At 39.1% G+C, this 21,668-nt stretch overlaps 1 long non-coding RNA gene across 1 annotated transcript; it reads left to right on the top strand.

The window, feature by feature from the left end:
- The first annotated feature begins 1,474 nt into the window (after positions 1-1,474).
- Positions 1,475-16,785, top strand: LOC116977659. Its single transcript, XR_004413272.1, has 3 exons — positions 1,475-1,586; positions 5,858-5,861; positions 16,773-16,785. It is a non-coding gene; the product is annotated as an uncharacterized LOC116977659 (long non-coding RNA).
- Positions 16,786-21,668: the final 4,883 nt, after the last annotated feature.

Genomic DNA, 21,668 nt, shown 5'->3' on the forward strand with positions numbered 1-21,668 from the left:
ATGAAAGCATTTCTATGTTTCTATTATAAAAAGTGTCCTTTTATAATTTCCAATGAGGAGTGGGTGATATGATATGATATGATATCTTTATTTCGAACAATTAAAAAAAAAAGAAAAGAAAAGATGAAAATGAATAAATAAAGGAAAATTATATATATACATATATATATATACATAAATACATACATACATACATACATACATATACATGTACATATATACATACATACATATACACATATACACACATACACGTATACATAACATATATGTACATACATAAATTAAAAAATCAAAAGCCAATTTCAACATAATACACATTAGACTCGTTCGAAAAGGGATAGGAAGAAGCCTATGCTTATCAAGTCCTACCACCATTCTTCACCATTAACAAATGCAAAATTCAATAAAATAAACTAAACAGACAATTCAAATGACGGGTGAATACATGATGCATGGATGAAATTTACAAGAGTTTTCAGTGGCACCTCCTAAACCCAGACTGCTACACAAAATGAATTATATATTCAATCCTTCGATGCAAAATGAAATTCTGAAACTCTCTATCCCACAGTATCAGTTGCTAGGTAGAATGTAACTATTCAAGAATGAAACACACGACTAGTTTCTCTAAAGCAATCAGCTACTACTAATAAAATCAGCCTTTGCCAATCATACACTCATCCCACAAAGAATAAGAACTAAGCAGTAACTTGAACAAATGGTTAATACTTTCAACTTGTCTATTCCAATTAGAAATTAAATATTTACATTCCTTTTTAGATAGAAGCATTTGAGGTAATGAGATATGTAGGCATCATTGGAGTAAAATCATCTTCACAATAGTGATTCCTGTTTTACAGTGGGTGTTTGCAATTGGATTCCCTCCTGGGTATTTATTACATGTGAATGGAATACAAGTTGAGAGGTGATCATTTGCAATATCACGCTTAAGTGATACTTCAAGCAAATTGAAGAAAAATTGGCAAACAACAGTGCATTAGATTGTCCTCTCTCTCCTTGGCAGCAAAACAACTTGCCATGCTTTCCAGCACCTTCCACTGGGTGGCTGGGTTATCTGATATTGCAGTTCTGGCCAGGAACTTTGTTTAGATCCTGATCAGTCAACAGTCTAATAGTTAAGCTCTACTCCAATGAGATAGAGGGAACACCGATTATGGGATCCATGTGTTCACTTTGAGTGAAAATGTTCTAAATACTTGAGCAAATGATATAAAATCAACAAGAATAGAATAAAAAAGCATACAAGTCAAGTCAAATTAAGTGTATTGTCATATGTACAAGCACAGTAATATGCAGGTATAATAAGAATCTTACTTGCAGGGGCATCACATAAACATAGACTCAGAAAACACAAAACAGGCGGCTGTGGAGGCCATCAATGGATATTTTTAAGGTGGAGATTGATAGATTCTTGATTAGTCCGGGGGTCAGGGGTTAGGGGGAGAAGACAGGAGAATGGGGTTGATAGGGAAAGATAGATCAGCCATGATTGAATGATGGAGTAGACTCGATGGACCGAATGGCCTAATTCTGCCCCTATGGGTTATGAATTTATAAACCCAGTCCAAACTGCCCATCAATCACACATTTATGCTAATCCTACCCTGACTCATATTATTCTCCCCACATTCCCATCAACTATCCTGGATTCTATCGCTCACTGAACAAGTGGCAATTTGCAGCAGCCAATTAACCTACCAAGCTGCACAGTTTGGGGATGTGGGTAGCAACATAAGCAGCGTGTGCAAATACACACTGACAGGATTGAACGTCAGAGTAACAGGAACTATGCAGCATCAGCTTTACTACCTGCACCACTGTGAGATAAAATGGATAACTCAACTATTAGAGAGATAATAAGAACATATGAACCTCATGTACCTCAGCTACATGTTCCTGCACAATCCCTATCCCACTTTGTTCTGTTAATGTCCAGAAATGTATCGCTCTCTGTTTGGAATAAACTCAATAACGGAGGACCCGCAGCCATTTGGGGTAGTTTTCAAAAATATCAGTCACACAATTTCTCAGAATTTCATTCTTAAATGGCCTACCCTTTATTCTATGACTATGAGCCATGATCGTAGACCCCTCAGCACTGCATCCATCCTATTGAGCCCTGTAAAGATTTTGTAAGCTTCAATTATATCGCCTCTTATAAACCCTAGACAATACAGTTAATACTAATTTCCTTCGGTTTCTCATTAAAGCAGTGCCTGGGTTCTCTATTTCTGGATGTTTTATGTGTGTTTTGTTCTGTGAAGGCAGGCACAAATTACTTGTTTAATTTCTCTCCTGTTTCCTTATTCCCTTGTAAATTCTCTTGTCTCTGTTTGTAAGGGACCTTTATTAATTTGTTGGTTCATAATTTGCTGTTCATAATTCTGAGGCCACTGTTATTTTTGGCAATATTATAGCTTCCATAGATTTATTACTGTCATAAATGTCTCCATTTAACCACAGACAACTTTTCCTACTACATCATTTCCTGCAGCTCTTTGTTATCCAGTCTCCTATTTTCATCCTGCACAAAATAATCCATATATTCGAACCTCTTGGTAGCCATGCTGCGACCAGTCTCTGTAATCTCAACCTCACTCCAAGAGCATTGTGTTCCACCATCTCTCACGTTCTCTCTCTGTGTGGTTTGCCTTCTTTAAGGCAAATGTATCTCTTTGGCTAAACATTTATCACGTATTCTAGTATCTATATTTTGGCTTGAAGCCATTTCCTTTTTTTAAATTATTATTATTTATTTATTTATTTTTAATTAGAAGTACAGTAAATTACAGTAATACACATCACATATATCTTATTACATTTGTTGTACCACTTCGTTTTTCGAGCTTTAAAAAAAGGTAGAAATAAAAGAAGTAAGGAAAGTGAGCAAGAATCGTGAAGGTGCAGGAAAGTGTTGGGAAAAGAAAGCCCCTTGGGGAAGAAATTAGAGAAGGAAGTAAAGAAAGGAAATAGACCCTAGAAAGAAAAGAAAAAAAAGGAAAAACAATCGCTCTATTATAACACAAAACTCCGCAAAAAAGGATATACCAGCCGTGTTTTTTATTTTTTTATTTTATACCCCCCGTTACCAGATCCCATTATTAGCCCGTAATTAAGTAAGTTCTTTTGAAACACGTTTAGTTCGGGGTTACCTTCCGATATTCCAAAAATGATCCATTCTGCTTTTGGTACAAGTTTTATTTTAATTAATTTTGTGAAGTTTTCAAATATTTCGTTCCAGAATTTTTGGATTTTTATACAAAAAACAAAAGAGTGCGCTATGGTAGCTTCTTGTGACTGACATTTATGACAAGTGGGTGAGACATTGGGGAAAAGTTTATTTATTTTAGTTTTTGAATAATATAGTCTATGTAATGTTTTGAATTGAATTAGAGTATGTCGTACGTTGATCGAGCATTTATGCACATATAGTAAGTGTTTATCCCAGCTCTCTTTTGAAATTTTTATAGCTAGTTCTTGTTCCGAGTCTCTTCTAATACCATCGGTTGTAGGTATTTCTATATTTAAAATAATGTTGTATAAGTATGATATTAGATTTGCTGATTCAGCCTTTGTCTTCATGGCTTCATCCAATAAGTCTGGGGGCATGTTATGATAGCCTTTTGTGTATTTTTTTCAGATAGTCACGGATTTGAAGATATTTAAAATATTGATTATTTTTCAAATTATATTTCAGTTGTAATTGTTGAAATTATAATAATTTTCCCAATTCATACAAGTCTCCGAGCGTTTTGATTCCCATTCTTTCCCATTGTGTAAATGATTTATCAATAATTGAAGGTTTAAACGACGGATTATTGACTATTGGCATTAAAAGAGATAGATTTCTTAATTTTAGATTCTGTTTTATTTGTTTCCAAGTTCTAATTGTGCTATGTGTCATTGGATTTTTATTGTAATTTTTGTTATTCAGATTCATTGGCGAGAGGAGAGTCGCTCCTGTATTACACGGAGAGCAATCCTCTCTCTCCATTACAATCCAGTCCACCTGCTGGGCACAGTTGTCCAGCAGGTGAATCATATTTTAAATATTTACTGCCCAATTATAGTACATAAAGTTAGGGAGCGCTAGACCACCCATCTCTTTTGGTTTACTAAGGTGTGCTCTTTGTATTCTGTGGGATTTATAATCCCATATAAAATTTGTAATGTCTGAGTCTAGTTTTTTGAAAAACTTTTTTGGAAGATATATATGTATTGATTGAAATAAATATAGGATTTGTGGTAAAAAGATCATTTTTATAGCATTTATTCGACCTATTAAAGACATCGGGAGCGTTTTCCAGAATTTGATTAGATTATTTAGTTTCTTAAGTAAGGGACTATAATTGGCATTAAACATAGCGTGATAGTTTCTAGTAATTTCAATTCCCAAATATTTGAATTTTCCTGTGGCTATTTTAAAGGGGAATTTCAAGAGATGTGTTGAGTTTCGGTTTTATCGACATAATTTCACTTTTATTCCAGTTTATTCTGTATCCTGAGAAAGATCCAAAGTCCTTAATTATATTTAATATGTTTGGTATACTGATTTGGGGTTTTGTGATATACAGTAGTACATCGTCTGCATATAAAGATATTATGTTATTTGAATATTTTGTATTATAACCGTAAATATCCGGGTGTGTTCTGATTTTTTCAGCTAAAGGTTCAATTACCAGAGCAAATAACAGCGGTGATAATGAACATCCTTGTCTATTGCCCCTTGATAATTGGAATTTCGTAGATAGTATATTATTAGTTAATATTCTAGCCGTGGGTTTGTTATATAATAATTTTATCCATGCGATGAAGTTCTCTCCCATTTGAAATTTTTGCAATACTTTAATCATATAATCCCATTCTACTTGATCAAATGCTTTTTCTGCATCCAATGAAATGATAGATAACTCTTGTTCTTGAGGTTTGTGAGAGTGCATTATGTTAAGCAGACGTCTCAGGTTATTAAATGAATGTCTCTTAGGTATAAATCCCGTTTGATCCTCATTTATTAATTTACTAACATATTTACTTAGTCTTCTAGCTAGTGTTTTCGCTAATATTTTTTGATCCGTATTTAACAAAGCAATAGCGTATGCAATATGAGCCTGGTTCTTCTATATCTTTATCTTTTTTAAGTATTAATGTGATCGTTGATTCTGCTAGTGTTTCAGGTAAGATTTGTTCTTTAAAAGCGTATGTATACATTTTCTGTAGACGTGGTGTAACTATGTCGTAAAAACATTTATAACATTCATTACTGAATCCGTCTGGTCCTGGTGTTTTTCCATTCTTAAGTGTGTTTATTGTGTCTTCTATTTCCTTAGATGTAATTTGTGCTCCCAGTTCCTCTTGTTCCTTCAGTTCTAGTTTTGGAAGGTTACAATTGTCCAGAAATTCTGAAACTTTATTATTGTCTATTAGCGATTTAGATGTATAAATTCTTGTAAAATTGAGCAAATATTTTATTGATATCATTAGGTAGTGTTAATAATTCCCCTCTATCTGATTTAATCTTTAAAATTGCATGATTTTTTTCCTGTTTTTTCAGTTGGCGTGCCAAAAGTTTATGGGGTTTATCCCCAAATTCGAAATGTTCTTGTTTTGTAATTTGGAATAGTCTTATAACTTTCTCTGACAATAATTTATTTAGCTTAAATTTCAGTATTAAAATGTTATTATGTTTATCCATAGTTGGATCTTTAGCATTATCTATATCTAGTTGTCTGATTTGTTCTTCTAATTGTCTTTGTTCATTCTTATTCTTTTTGTTTTGAAAAGCTTGATACGAGATAATGACTCCTCTAATAAGTGCTTTGAAGGATTCCCATAGTAAAGTGGGCGATATATCTGGTGTATCGTTTGTCTCAAAAAATAGGTTCATCTGTTTTTTTAGATATATACTCCCTTGTGGGTCTTTCAGAATTTGCAAGTTAAACCTCCAGAACGATTTGTTCGTAGACATTCCTTCTAATTTTAAAACGAAAGTTAGCGGGGAGTGATCTGAAATCGTATTGGTGTGATATTTAGGGTTCATAGTATAAGGGATTAGTTTTGTATCCACTAGGAAATAGTCTATACGTGAGTATGTTTTGTGTACCATTGAATAAAACGAGTATTCCCTTCCAGTCGGATTCGCGATCCACCAAAGGTCTGCTATATTTGTATTTTTTATATATGTATTTAAGAGTTCGCTAGTTTTAGATTTCATATTACCTCTTTGTTTTTGCATCAATTTATCTAAGTACGGATCTAAAACACAGTTGAAGTCTCCTCCAATTATAACATTTTGGTAGTTAAATTCTGCGATTGTATTCAGGATTTTATTGAAAAATTGAGGATTATCAAAATTGGGCGCATATATATTTACCAAAGTGATTGGCGTAGCATGGATCTCTCCTGTAACTATAAGATATCTCCCTTCCTTATCTGATATAATGTTCTTTGATTTGAATGGTATTCCTTTGCGAACAATAATTGCGGTGCCTCTGGATTTCGAAGTATGTGAGGAGTGAAATGTTTGGCCTATCCAATTCGCCCTCAATCTCATCTGATCTTGATGTTTAAGATGCGTTTCTTGTAGAAAAGTAATGTCCGTGTTGTATGATTTCAACTGAGCTAGTATTTTGCCCCTTTTAATTGGTTCATTAATACCCCTTATATTCCAGCTACACAGTGTGATTCCTCCCATTTTCTTTTGTTTATCATCTTGCATTTTCACTGATTTTAATACCCTTATTTATTACGGTGCATCCATACCTCAGGACTCTGGATATTTGGGGGGCATTTATATTACTAACTTCCTTGGTAGATCCCTTTTGCGATTGTCCTTGAAAAAAAAACACATAGTTGTGACATATTGTGATTTTTAAAAAATTGAACAAGTAAAATTACAGTGTCTGGAGTATTCGACACTGTAGTGAGTGTCCCACCCGACTGTGGGATTCGACATCTATTCGACTTCCGAAGTTGATGTTGTACAATTAGCTCCGTTCCCTTTATCACTCTAAACCTAGGAGGGCAGTACCATTTCAAAATCAGTTATATTTCACCCAATTACACTATACATATATATATATATTTCATTCAGACTTATCAGATCTTGTGCTCAGCTACTGTGAAATTTATATATCTAACACTTTCATCTACTAATTATTTATAATTAGTTATACCTTTGATAATAGTAAGCTGTTGGCTGAAAGGATTAACCAGAATCAGGCTCCTGGAATTATGCCAGGTGCCTGAGTCTCCTCCCTTCCCCACACAAACTACATAGCACTTAAACTTTCAGTATTATCTACGTTAGTTCTAAAATTTGTTATTTATTATTTCTTTATCCCTGCTTAACTGTCTCGCTCTATATACGAGCTAGTCAGTCTTTTTAACACATTATTACATTTTGCCCATTATATAGTTCAAGTTAGTTTCCATTTATATTTCTATATTAGTATTGTTAATTATTGTTAATTCTCTATATTTTGTAAAGCTATTTAAGATCTTAAACCGCCATTTGTCCTTGTGATGTTTTCCACATTCGGCTCTGCTGTTCGTCTCTGCGTTGCTTATCAGTCTTTCCTTCATTTTGAACAAAGAATGTCCTTGAGTTGAATTCCAAAGCGTCCAAAGGAGATAAGGTGTCTAGACCAGCGCATGTGGAAATGCTCTTCCATTTTAAACTTTTAGAGAATGGTGTTTCTTCCCTTATCTTCAGGTGTTCTCTGTGAAGTAATAAAAGGAAAGAATTTGTCCATATCGTCCCGCAGCCTTGATTAATCTTCTGTTTCTGCCACAATCTCTTGGGCATATTTATAAGATGCGTCCGAATTAGTGAAAGTTTTCTCTTTTCCCTTGAAAGTAATGTGCATCCTGGCCGGATAAAAAATGCCACATCTGACATCTTTAACTCCATGGAGAATCTGTCTTGTCTGTGAGAACTTTTTTCTCTTTTGCACGATCTCATAGGGATAATCCCGGAGGAGTTTGATAGAGTCGTTTCCAAACGTCATCTTCACTCCGTATTTGATTTTTTCATCAGCTCTTCAAGTGCTGAAATGTCCCGAAGTTTGACTATGATCTGTCGTGGGTGGGCTGGATCTCCTTGTGATCTTGGCTTAAATCTGGGTATTCGATGTGCCACTTCAATTTCCGGTTTCACAGGTAAATTGAGTACCTGTTTGATTAAGTTAGCAGTGAACTCACGGGCGTTGTTTCCCTCTGCCCCTTCTGTTACTCCCAGTATTCGTAAATTTTGACGTCTTGAGCGAGCTTCGAGATCCAGACATTTATCTGAGACTTTCGCCAGTTGACTCTTGAGGCTGTCTAATTCTAGCTTCATTCCCTGCATATCTTCAGCCATTTGTTCAACAACTGTTTCCATGTCTTTCATTGCAGTTACTTGTGAAGAAACAATTACATGCACAGCCTCAAACTTCTTCGTAGACTCTTCTTCCCCTTTATTAATTCTCCCCGTTAGCTCTTCTTGCACATCCTCAGTTCGTTTTTGTATAATGCCAATGCAGTCAATAACTTTTTGATTACCAGCATTGATGTTCGACATATTTTCCATCAATTTAACATTAATATTTTCCATCATTTTTGAGTTCTTTATCTCTTCCATTTCATTTTTCTCCTTAGTAGCCATCTCAGTCTTGGATCTTGTAGCCATTCCAGAATCCACTTCAGAGGTCTGTTCTTCAGTTTTCTGGGTTTTCAGCAGTTGTTTTGAGATTGTTCTCTGAGGGCTCTGAGCTGGAGACGGTTTTTTCATTTAAAAGCCTTTATCCTCCGTTTAAATCACAGCGCTTACTGATGACGCCATCAGCGCGATGTCCCGGGGCTCCAGTAAGATTTTTGAATTGGTCCCGACCTCCAGACCCGATTTTAACGCGAAAAATCGCGATTTTATAGCAGCGGAGCTAGAAGTTGCGACTGCTAGTCCAGCATGGCGCCACCAGAAGTCGCAATCAGTATTTGTAGTTGGCAGTATAGCAATAAGCAATAAAAACAGATGAAATGTCATAAAATGCAACATAAAATTTATTTTAATGCAAACACATGCTCGGATAAGCTATTTTTGAACGTGATGTATTTCTTTTAAGCAAAGGAAAAGTGAATGTTCAAAATATCATTTGATTTAAATTTTAATCAGCTTGCTGATTTTTTCAAGACTGTACTGTATATTAATAGAATATGAAGTAAGAAGCTCTGTTCCATAAAAGAAAAAATATTGCTTATTGCGTTCCTCCTCCCATTGTACCTTCATTATGCATTAATGATGATCAAAAATATATATAATAATAATAATAATAATAATAATGGATGGGATTTATATAGCGCCTTTCTAGAATACTACAACTTTTACAGGATGCACATGCAACTGTCACAAGATTGCAAAATTATTTTTTTTATAATCTAGCTCAAGTGTGCCAAGTTCAAGGGAGAAATAATTATAATTCATGAACATTTGTTAATCATATAAAGAAACATGTTGCCAAATGTTTTGTAATGATCGTTAATTATTTTATTCAAAGAATGAATTTAAAATCAATCAATAAAACGAGCCACAATAGACAATTAAATTCATGCAGCAGGTTGTAGCTTTTGCTAATCTATCTTGACAGTTTGAGTGAGTTGTGAATTCCAGCATAAAACAAACTCAAATTTACTTTAGGATGTCTGCAGCAAATGGTAGTGTTTCAATTATCTGTTAATCTCCAACAAAACTGCACATTCTTTTTACAATTTCTCCATTCTTTTAAATTCATGCTTCATTGGTATCACAGTCCTTATCTATGTTTGTTAGACTTCCCGTTAATACAACTGGGGAAGAATGGGCTTGTTAATAAATGCACCTTGCGGTGAGCCCCTGTCCCACTTAGGAGACCTAAACAGCAACCTCTGGTGACCTTGCCTGCAACCCCAAAACAAAATCAAGGTCGAAGTGACCTGCAACCTCCGACCACCTCCCACGCATATGTTGAAAACCTTCCTCGACTATGAAGAAAACCGGCTTCGACTAGACCTGCGACTAAAAAATGATCGATTTTAAAAATGGCAACCTATTTTAAGTCGAGGCCGGTTTTAATCATGATGAAAAAATAGCAGCAACCTAGATGAAGCCTCGACCACACGGAAACCACTTTCGACCATTAGGGAGAGTGACCAAAACCTCCGGTGACCTCATGGAAACTTTGGGTGGCGGGCAAGGTCACCAGAGGTTGCTGTTTAAGTCTCCTAAGTGGGACAGGGGTTTCGCATCTTCACTAGAAGATTGCTCATGTATTCTCATATCCTCACCTCATCCTTCCAATTTAAAATGCATACATGGGCGGCACAGTGGTGCAGCAGTAGAGTTGCTGCCTTACAGCGCTTGCAGCACCAGAGACTCGGGTTCGATCCCGACTACGGTGCTGTCTGTACGGAGTGTGTACGTTATCCCCGTGACCGCCTGGGTTTTTCTGAGATATTCAGTTTCCTCTCACACTCCAAGGACGTACAGGCATGTAAGTAAATTGGCTTGGTAAATGTAAAAATTGTCCCTAGTGTGTGTAGGGTAGTGTTAATGTGCGGGGATCAATGGTCGGCGTGGACGAGGTGGGCCGAAGGGCCTGTTTCTCCGCTGTATCTAAAACTAATCTAAAACATGGATACAAGTGTGATCTGTTGGGGCTCAAGTGTTTACTATTGATTGGGAAGGGTCCACAACAGTTATCATTACAAATGGAAAATCTACACCAGGGACTAACTTTACTGAACGTTTTTCCTTCCAATATTTAATATGTAAAAGAATATGTGTGTGTTTATGATTGTGTTTATAGTTTGTTTGGTTGTTTGTTTGTTTGTCTTTTTGCACAAAGACCGTGAGCATTGCCACTTTTCATTTCACTGCACATCTCGTATGTGTATGTGACGAATAAACTTGACTTGACTTGACTACAAGATGACACAAAGCTGGGTGGCAGGGTGAGCTGCGAGGATGCTATAAGGCTGCAGAGTGACTTGGATAGGTTGGGTGAGTGGGCAGATGCATGACAGATGCAATATAATTTGGATAAATGTGAGGTTATCCACTTTGGTGGCAAGAACATGAAGGCAGATTATTATCTGAATGGTGGCCGATTAGGAAAAGGAGAGGTTCCAACGAGACTTGGGTGACCTTGTAGATCAGTCACTGAAAGTAAGCATGCAGTTAAAGCAGGCAGTGAAGAAAGCAAATAGCATGTTGGCCTTCATAGCGAGAGGATTTGAGTATGGGAGCAAGGAGGTCCTACTACAATTGTACAGAGCCCTGGTGACACCACACCTAGGGTATTGTGTGCAGTTTTGGTCTCCTAATTTGAGGACGGACATTCTTACTATTGAGGGAGTTCAGCACAGTTTCACCAGGTTAATTCCCGGGATGGCCGGACTGACATGTGATGACAGAATGGATTGACTGGTCTTAAATTCACTGGAATTTAGAAGGATGCGAGGATATCTTATAGAAACATATAACATTCTTAACGAATTGGACAGGATAAATGCAGGAAAAATGTTTCCGATGTTGGGGGAGTCCAGAACCAGGGGTCACAGTGTAAGAATAAGGGGTAGGTCATTTAGGACTGAGATGAAGAAAAACCTTTTCACCCAAAGTTGTGAATCTGTGGAATTCTCTGCCATAGAAGGCAATGGAGGCTAATTCACTGGATGGATTCAAGAGTGAGTTAGATATAGATCTTGGGGCTAAAGGAATGAAGGGATATGGGGAGAAAATAGGAACGGCATACCAATTTTGGATGATCAGCCATGATCATATTGATTCGGCTCGAAGGGCCGAATGGCCTACTCTTGCACCAATTTTTTTTCCTATGTTTAAGTTCTGGCAGGATGATACCAAGGAGAAAGTTCAGATTTTTCACAACATTCTGCACTCACTTTTTGTAGTGGAGATGTACTTTATCTTGTACTCTTGTGCAGTGCAGATCCCCAGATGACTGCATTTTAATTTTTTAACCTGTTTACATGGTACAAGCTTGGGACCACTTTTCATACACTGATGACTGCGAAGTTGGCCGCTAGCCAAATTCATGGGAACATCTTCTTGAAAGAACGACAGAGAAAATTGGAATGGAAACAAAAGTAAAACAGCAAAATGTGGTGTTAGAATATGCAGGGCACTAATTCAACATTAGTATCATGTGAGATTGCTATATATTCTTATTTAGTTACAAATATTTATCATGTTTGACTGTTCGAGCCATATGCTGGCATACCGTTCAATTGCATTGTGGTTATTATACTTGATGAGAAAAAATTACTGGATGAAATTATGGAACACATTCTAATTACAGCTTTTGTTGCTTTCCCAAAGCTTTGAATATGAGTACTTCCAGTCAGTGCACCAGATGGGATAGTGTGATAATCACTACTTGGCTGTCGCCTGCCAGAACGTAAGGGTATGCCTCAGTAGATTCTACAGTTACTGCAGCTGTCTCCATGAACCCTGGTTACATTACATTGCTGACGTCAATTTGAGTATTCAAATGAATCTGGCGAATCCAATAAACCCCACAGGAACTGAATGAAAAGCACGAGCATAAAAGCATTGAGATAAATAATAAATGCTGACAATTTTCTACAGTTTCCAGCATAGTAACATTCCAGCAAATATCAGATTTAGAATCTAGAACAGTTAATGACATGTTACTAAGTAATGCAGTGTAAATGATAAGTCTTTATATTTAAAATAAACTATAATCAAGTTATTTTTCAGACAGCATTTCATCTCCAGTTTGTTTTGGATTGGCTGAACTCAATCATTTTGGTGATGTTGAGTAAAAACTGTCTTCCCATCTCCCTCTTTGTAGTTTCATGTCTTGTAAAGAAAAATAAACTAAGCCACAACAAACATCTTTAATCAATCAAAATAAAGAATCCTATTTGGGGGCATAGCGAATCTAAACCAGGTAAGATAAAGGAGATTTAAAAAAGATACAAAGGGCTGGAGTAACTCAGCGTGTCAGGCAGCATCTCGGGAAAATATGGATAGGTGGCAATTTGGGCTGGGAGTAAGATAAATTAGTTATTTAATTCACTGTAAAATGAAACAAAAAAAAGAGGGAGAAGAAAGAGCAAAAATAAACAAAATATTGTTTAAATGTAAACATTTTCAAATATTCATCAACAACTAAAACTTGAAGCAACAAGACGTTAAGTAGCAATAGTAAACCGGTGCTGCTCCTGAGCCCTTGGTTCAATCCTGACCTACGGTGGTGTCTCTGTGGAGTTTGTGCATTCTCCTTGCGATCACAAAGGTTTACTCTGATTTACTCTGCATGCTCTGGTTTCCGCCCAAAGATGTGTGGGTTGGAGGTTAATTGGCCATTGCAAATTGCCCTGAGAGTGTAGGAGAGTGATAGAATCTAAGGGAGTTAATGAAAATGTGGGAGTAGTGTAGCGTAGAAATGGTATTAGTGTAGGATTAGTATAAATGGGTGATATGATGATTGATGTGGACTTGGTGGGTCGAAGAGCCTCTTTCTGTTCTATCTATGATTCTAAATATTCTGTGGCAAAAAAAAGATTGTTTCGTACTATTTAAGGTATAACAATAGCCATAAAACATTTTATATACTCTTGCATAAGCAAGTTTTTGGGACAATCAGAGGGCAAGTTTGACATCAGCTTCCCAGCTGTAATCTGGCAACTGAACAGTCCTCTCATCAACTAGAGAGCAGTCCTGATCTCCCATATCTACCTCATTGGAGTTCTTTGGAACTTTCTTCAATTGGATTTTATTGGACTTCGATGTTATATCTTTGCACTAAATATCCCATTATCATTTATCTTTGCACTGAGGACAGCTTGATTGTATTCATGTATAGTCTTTTTCTGACTGGATGGCATGCAAACAAAGCTTTTCACTGTATCTTAGTACACAATAATAAACAAAACTAAACTAATCTCACCCTTTCTATGCTTGAATGCAACATTTCAGGGTGAGATATTAATGTAACAAGGATGAGGAGGGGTAGGGCAGATTAGACCGTAATTTTGCAATTTCTGAGTCCAACCAGAGATAAATGGATACGGGGAATAACTTGTCAACTTTTAACATGACAAGCGGACAAGTGGCTGCCCTGTTGCAGTTCCTTCTGCAAGATCTAAGATGGTGGGATTTTTTTTCAAATGACAATGATGTTTGTGTGATTACTGTAACTTTACCATTTTGGTTTGTAGATGTATCTCTATTTAACCTTTGTGTTACACCATGTTTTTGAAGCAAAATTTCATACATAACCTTAAAGAATATAAAGAATATTCAGTTCCTCGTGTCACCAAGAATGTACGGTGTACTGATAGTAGACTTTAGCTTCATTGCTCTGCTTACAGTAATGCTCATTAATACTTTGCACCAGAATACAAAATAACCTTTCAAGTCAATTGCATTTTTTATATTTTTGTAAGATTATGTACTATTTGATGGAAGCTGAGAATTATGTTGTTTTTGCGGGGATACGATTCAGCACACCTATTGAGTCTCATTTTTCTCAATCTAACTGCAACCGCCATCAGAATTGCCGCACCATCCGCTTCCAACACCTTATCGGATGAGCTCGGCCTCACCTGGTTTTATTCTTACCTGTCCAGCCATTGAAAGGAAATTATTTCTCTTCCCAGTTACCTCTGGATTCCTCAAGGATACATCCTAAACTATCTTCATTTTTTACTTTCCATTGATATGTTTCTGCCAGAACCAGCCTCACCTGCTAAGTTTCTCCAGCATTTTTGTCTACTTTCTGAAAACAAAACATCAGTTTTTGCAGAGATACCAATAGTGGTCAACTCAATCCAACCCGTGCCAACTTGACATGGTGTCTTCTGCCTGGCTATTTGCCCATTATTCAATATGGATGAATAGAATTTTCCACAAACCCAGCAATGGAAAGTCGAAAGCCATTGGCTTTAGTCAATGTTATAATCTTCATGCTCTGATCAGATTTAGTATCCCTTTCCCTGACAGTTATTCATAGCTATAACATCTTTCACAGTATTAATTTTGATTTTTACATCAATATTGTATATTTTCACCTTGTTAACATTGCGCAACCTTATCCTGCCTTAGCTCATCTACTGCTGAATCCCTTTCTCAGACTTGTTACCTCTAGTGTGAGACTCAGGGCAAGCAACCCTTCTTTTAGTTTATGTAAATCTATGCTCATCCAAAACTCTTCTCTCGACTGATATCAGATCTATTATCTGTTTACTAATACTCTGTTGCATGCTGACCCATGCTGGATACTGCAACGACAGAACCTCTGTTCCAAAATTCTACTTAAAAAATTGTCTCCATGACCTTGCCCTTCTCCAACTCAGCAACCTTGCAACCCTGTAATGGGGGATTCAGTAAAAGATGAATGGGAAGATCAGTACAGGATAGATGGGGGGATCGGTGCAGGATAAATGGAGGGGGGGATCAGTACGGGATGAATGGGGGGATCAGTGCAGGATGAATGGGGGGGAGTAGTGCAGGATGAATGGGGGGGCAGTGCAGGATGGATGGGGGGGCAGTGCAGGATGGATGGGAAGGGGGATCAGTACAGGATAAATTGGGGGACCAGTCGCCGTCGGGGCCGCTGATGCTGCTGTGCGGGGCCCGTCATTCGCTCCGACCCTCCGTCACGCCACACTTAGCATCTTTCCCACGCATTACAGCCGTTGCTGACACAAAACGTCACGTTCCTTTTCTCCAGAGATGCTGCCTGACCCGCTGAGTTACTCCAGTTTGTTGTGTCTATCTTCGGTATAAACCAGTATCTGCAGTGCCAAGCCGGGCAAAATGACTCGGCGTTTAGGTTGCCCGGCGGCACTTTGGGTGGTCATTGGCACCCTGGCAACCGTTAATTACGAGCCCTGATTGATGTTTCTGGGTAGCACCCTGGTGGAATCCAGGCGGAAAGGACATCAGAAATTGATAACCCATTTCACATCTATGACTGGTTATCAACTCTCAATCAAAGTCTGCCCTGTACCCAGGAGATCTTGGTACTGCTTGGGGATACTGTCTCCTATATGCAGTAGAGGAGTGTAGACATGTACCTCGTCAGCTGGGATCAGAATAAGCGTTTGCCAGAATATAGACATGTACATATGGTCATGTTTTCCAACATAACTTTATGAAGGGAATCAGAAAATGGATGCAATTGCTCTATAGATACTTCGGTAGTCTGACGACCTGCCCCCCCAACCCCTCAAACCCTACCCCTTCCCTCTCTGCCCCCTCACGCTCCCTCACCCCCGCCCCCCCCCCCCCTCATTCCCCCCCTCCCTCTCTGTGCTTCTGTCCCTCTCTGTGCTTCTGTCCCTCTCTGTGCTTCTGTGTCTCTCTCTGTGTCCCGCTCTGTGCCTCTGTGTCCCTCTATGTGCCTCTATGTCCCTCTGTGTGTTCCTCTCTGTGCCTCTGTGACCCTGTCCGTACCTCTGTGTCCCTCTCTGTGCCTCTGTGTCCCTCTCTCTCGACCTCCTCCCTCTCTAGCCATGCCTGCTGGTTGGGGGCTATGCGTGAGTGGAAAGGGCGGGGGATGGTGTAAAAGAAGTGAATGAATAATATTAATATAATATCAATGGGGGTGGTTAGTGTGTGTGTAGGTGGTTAGTGTGTGTGTAGGGGGGGGGGGGTTTGGTTAGTGTGTGTGTGACGCTGCAGGCCGCACCTCCCCCCGCAACTGCACGTTGAGGGGACGGGACCCAACAGGTCTCACTTGGTCTAGTATATTTTTAAAATCAAAGATTAAAATATTCCAATTTTTTAGAGCATTTGAGGAGTCTTAATAGTCTCCATTGAATTTACTCCATTCTCAGGTTCGAGAGTTTTCTCTGGACAAGTTTTAGTTTTATTTTCTGTTGGCAAGATTGGCTTAAGTCACACAAGTAGATTTTGTATTATGATCTTGAGTACAATTTCAGAGTATGCATTAGCTGTGCATGCTTGAATACATATAATACTGTGCGTAAAATTCTCCTCCACTGATCTTTGGCTTGACACATTTATTTTGCAAAAATACTATTTTGGTTACACTCATTAACTGTTCCAGAAGAAATATTTGGAAAGCGATAACAAGAAAAATGTCTGCATACTGCAGTTCTGAAATTAATAGCAAAAAAGTTGGATAATACTCAGCAGATGAAGGAGAAAAAAAATTAAGTTTTCAATGATTTCAGTCCTAATCAGATGTTCAATTTAAATTTTAATATGAACAATTGTTTGAATTTTGAATTTGAATAGGAAGATTTTGCATTTATATAATAGGTTACTACATCCACATATTCTGAAATATCTCACAATCAATTAATTGCTTATTAAAGTGTGCTTGCTGCCATCTACACAAACACACAATTTGATCGAACACAGTAACATCCCTCAAAAAGCAAATTGCAGGGAATTAGATATGTGAAACCATCTTCATCACAATCAGACCTCGCCACCATTTTAGCTTCATCCTGTTCATCCTCTGTCTGTCCGCATTTTCTTTGTCCCCATTGTCCCTTATCTGCTGGGCCTGCATCGCTTTAAGGGTGTCAATATGCTATTTAATTCAACTGAATAAGCAATAAAAAAAATAAGAATAAGCAATTGAAAATATTGACATTTTTTAATGACAAAATATTCCCATCCTCGAATACATTTGACAATCGGCACAAAGGTGCCAAAGTACCAATGTGCAGCCTGAGATGCTCAGTGGGTAAGCCATCTAAGTTTCCTCCTGAGGTCCCTGTGATCCATTTGATTGGAAAGGTTGTCAGGGGTTATGGGGATAAGGCAGGGGTTATGGGGAGAAGGGAGGATAATGGGTTAGGAGAGAGAGATAGATCAGCCATGATTGAATAGTAGAATATAATTGATGGGCCGAATGGCCTAATTCTGCTCATATCACTTATGACCTTATAATCACTGGTTAGCCTTATGCTAATATGATTCATTCCAAGTGATGTGAATAAATAACTGAGAACATTAGATATAGCAAAGGCTATGGAACCATTCAACATCACAACTGTGACGTTGTTAGGCTTACATTCCAGAACTAACTGTGTCTCTAGCCAAGTTGTACTTGTGCAAATGGAAAACTGTAAGCATAAAATCATGGAAAAGATATGACCTAGAAAGAGGGTGTTTGGTCCATTGTTTCTGCTGGTTGAAAAAGAGCTACCCAGTGTAATTCAATTTTCCCACAGAGGCTCCCTGAGGTCAAGGCTCTTCAAGTGCATGTTTTAGTAATTTTTGAAATTAATAATGGTGTCTGCCTCTACCACCCTGTCAGGCAGTGAGTTCCAAATCCCTACATACTACCATCTAATATTCTACTCTCTCAATTCCTTGTCTAGACTTTCCTTCTCCTAACTCACCAGAAAAACAAATCGAACATTTCCACTTAATCTGTGGATTAAATTAATGGAGATCCAGTCCCATTGAAAAATAAATGGGTTTCCCATACGATGTCACAAAGCAAAATGGCTGCCAATTTTGTTGTCTCTGTACTGTACACTGACAATGACAATTAAAGTTGAATCTGAATCTGAATCTGAAAGCAAACAGTGCTGTCAAGCTACACATTTTTTTTCTTGATCCTGGCTTCTGATGCCTTCTCGGCAATTCTCTGAAGTGCATCAATTGCCTCGTGAATCCCTGGACATAATACATTTTGACAGAGTAACTCCAAACATCAAGAAACTCAGTGTGGTTTACATCTAATAATAATAATAATAATAATACATTTTATTTATGGGCGCCTTTCAAAAGTCTCAATGACACCTTACAGAATTTAACAAGAGTAAAAAAACATAATCGGAGTAAAATAAATAATAAAGACATCACCAATACACAAATCAAAGACAGAATTCGATCCAAAGACAGAAAAATCAAAAACACAATGTGAAGATAGAGCAGCGGCAGCTAAACCGCGCCAGCGTACACTCTCCCTTCCGGCAGCCATCTTGGACACAAACTAAAATAATCACTTACACACAAAAATCATCCCCCCACAATACATCTGTGGAGTTTAACAGCAGTGTGCCCTGAAATAGTTAGTCTGATCCTAATCTGACTGTAAAAGCAGAAAGCTCGAACTGGCATGTCACTGGTCCATATTAAAATTTATTTAAATGATTGGATCATAGAAGAGGTAAAAAAAAAAATGGGCAAAGCAATCTGCAAATATTTTGATCTAATTTTGCCACTTAAAAGTACTTACCTCAATTTGATACTGAAAATACTCCAAATTTATATCAGTGTCTTGTGTCACTGCGAAGAGTTTCTAATCCAAATCACATCTCGGAAATTCAAACCAATTTTTCTCAATGTTGAGTGGGTCATAATGATTGGTTTATCATTTATGGACAAGAAAGGAATACTCAATGTGTAGGATTTTGAACAGCATTCCAATCCAATTCAGAATGGAAGTTCCAAGTCACGCACAGGTTGCATTTGTCATGCAACATATTCTCTAAATTTAGCTATTCGTCCCTTCAGGCCATTAATAACATTTACAAGGCAACACTGAAATGAACTTTGTTCAAATTTTGAACCGCAAGTTGTTTTTGACCTGCTTATGCGTCACACGAAGATAAGTAAAGGAGTGTAGAATGTCAGAGGTTCGGATGCCTAGAAATTGAACCCATTACCAACCCAATTATAAATAGAGGATTAATCGTAACTAGACCAAGTGCAGACCCGTTGGGTCTGTTTCCCCAACGGCGTTTGCGAGGGGGGGGGGGGTTTAGAAGAGGGGAGGGAGGGGAGAGGAGGAGGAGGAAACAGAGAGAGAGGCTGGTACAACATCAAAAAAGCTGGATAAACTCAGCGGGTGCAGCAGCATCTATGGACCGAAGGAAAAGGGCAACGTTTTTGGCCGAAACCCTTCTTCCGGGTTTCGGCCAAAAACGTTGACCATTCAATTCGCTCCATAGATGCTGCCGCACCCGCTGAGTTTATCCAGCTTTTTTTATGTCTACCTTCGATTTTCCAGCATCTGTAGTTCCTTCTTAAAGACAGAGAGTGTGCACGGTAAGGGAATGAGGAGGGAGAGGGGGAAGAGTGTGGAGGGAGGGGGAGAGCGGGATGGGAGGGGGGAGAGGGGAGGGGGGAGAGAGGGGAAATAGTGTGGGGGAGGAGGGGGGTAGGACGTGAAGAGTAGGAAGGATGGAGGGGAGAGGGGTCAGCCGTGGTGGAAGAGGGACAGGGGGAGTGGTGGAAGAGGGACAGAGGGGTAGGGAAGGGGTGGGGGAAGAGGGGACGGGAGGCGAGAACAGGGTGTGAGGGGAGAGGGTTGGGTAAGGGATCGAAGTGGGAGAGGGCGTGTTGGGGGGTGGTGGATGGGGACAGAGGGAGGGGGCGGGGAGAGCGGGACGGGGGGGGGTAGCGGTTGGGGTGTGGGCTATTGATGGTGGCGGGGGGAGAGGGAGAGGGGGGGGCCTGTGAGAGAAGTGTATGTGGGGAGGGAGGTGGGGGTATCGGTGCGTGTGGAAGGGCGCCGGGCGTGGTGAAGAGGGCCAGAGGGGTAGGGGAAGGGGTGGGACAGGGAGGGGAAGAGAGAGGGGTGAGGGAGGGAGAGGGGTGGGGTAAGGGGAGAGAAGTGGAAGAGTGGGGAGGGAGGGGTAGAGGGACTGGTGGAAGAGGGACAGAGGGGTAGGGGAAGGGGGCGGGGGAGAGAGGGAAGGGGGTGGGGTAGAGCGGGAAAGGGGGTGGGGGAGAGAGTGATGGGTGGGAGAGGGAGAGGGGTGAGGAGAGGGAAACATAGAAACATAGAAATTAATTGCAGGAGTAGGTTATTTGTCCCTTCGAGCCTGCACCACCATTCAATATGATCATGGCTGATCATCCAACTCAGTATCATGTACCTGCCTTCTCTCCATACCCCCTGATCCCTTTAGCCACAGGGGCCACATCTAACTCCCTCTTAAATACAGCCAATGAACAGGCCTTAACTACCTTCTGTGCCAGTGAATTCCAGAGATTCACCACTCTCTGTGTGAAAAATGTTTTTCTCATCTCGGTCGTAAAAGATTTACCCCTTATCCTTAAACTGTGACCCCTTGTTCTGGACTTCCCCAACATCTGGAACAATCTTCCTGCATCTAGCCTGTCCAACCCCTTAAGAAGTTTCTATAAGATACCCCCTCAATCTTCTAAAATCTTGCGAGTACAAACCGAGTCTGGGGCTGATTCTACGGGTGAGATGCCAGTTTTTTTAAAAATATTTGGAGGGGGGGGGGGGGGAGGATTTGATTAAAAATGTGTACATAAACACGACGAAATGTAATCAGGAGTTTCTATAAGATCCCCCCCCAATCTTCTAAAATCTAGCGAGTACAAGCCGAGTCTACCCAGTCTTTATTCATATGAAAGTCCTGACATCCCGGAAATCAGTCTGGTGAACCTTCTCTGTACTCCCTCTATGGCAACAATGTATTTGAGCATTGGGCATTGTGACATCACACGATGGAACGTTCACCATTGGCTGGGGCTCCTGCAAAGGCATATGTAAATGGATCCATTCCGATTGGACATATGTGAGCATTGGGCATTGTGACATCACACGATGGAACGTTCACCAGGGGCTGGGGCTGGTGCTGCTTCTATGGGTGAGAAGCTAGTTTATTTTTTAAATATT

Source organism: Amblyraja radiata, chromosome 10 (genome assembly GCF_010909765.2).
Source record: "Amblyraja radiata isolate CabotCenter1 chromosome 10, sAmbRad1.1.pri, whole genome shotgun sequence".
Taxonomy (NCBI): domain Eukaryota; kingdom Metazoa; phylum Chordata; class Chondrichthyes; order Rajiformes; family Rajidae; genus Amblyraja; species Amblyraja radiata.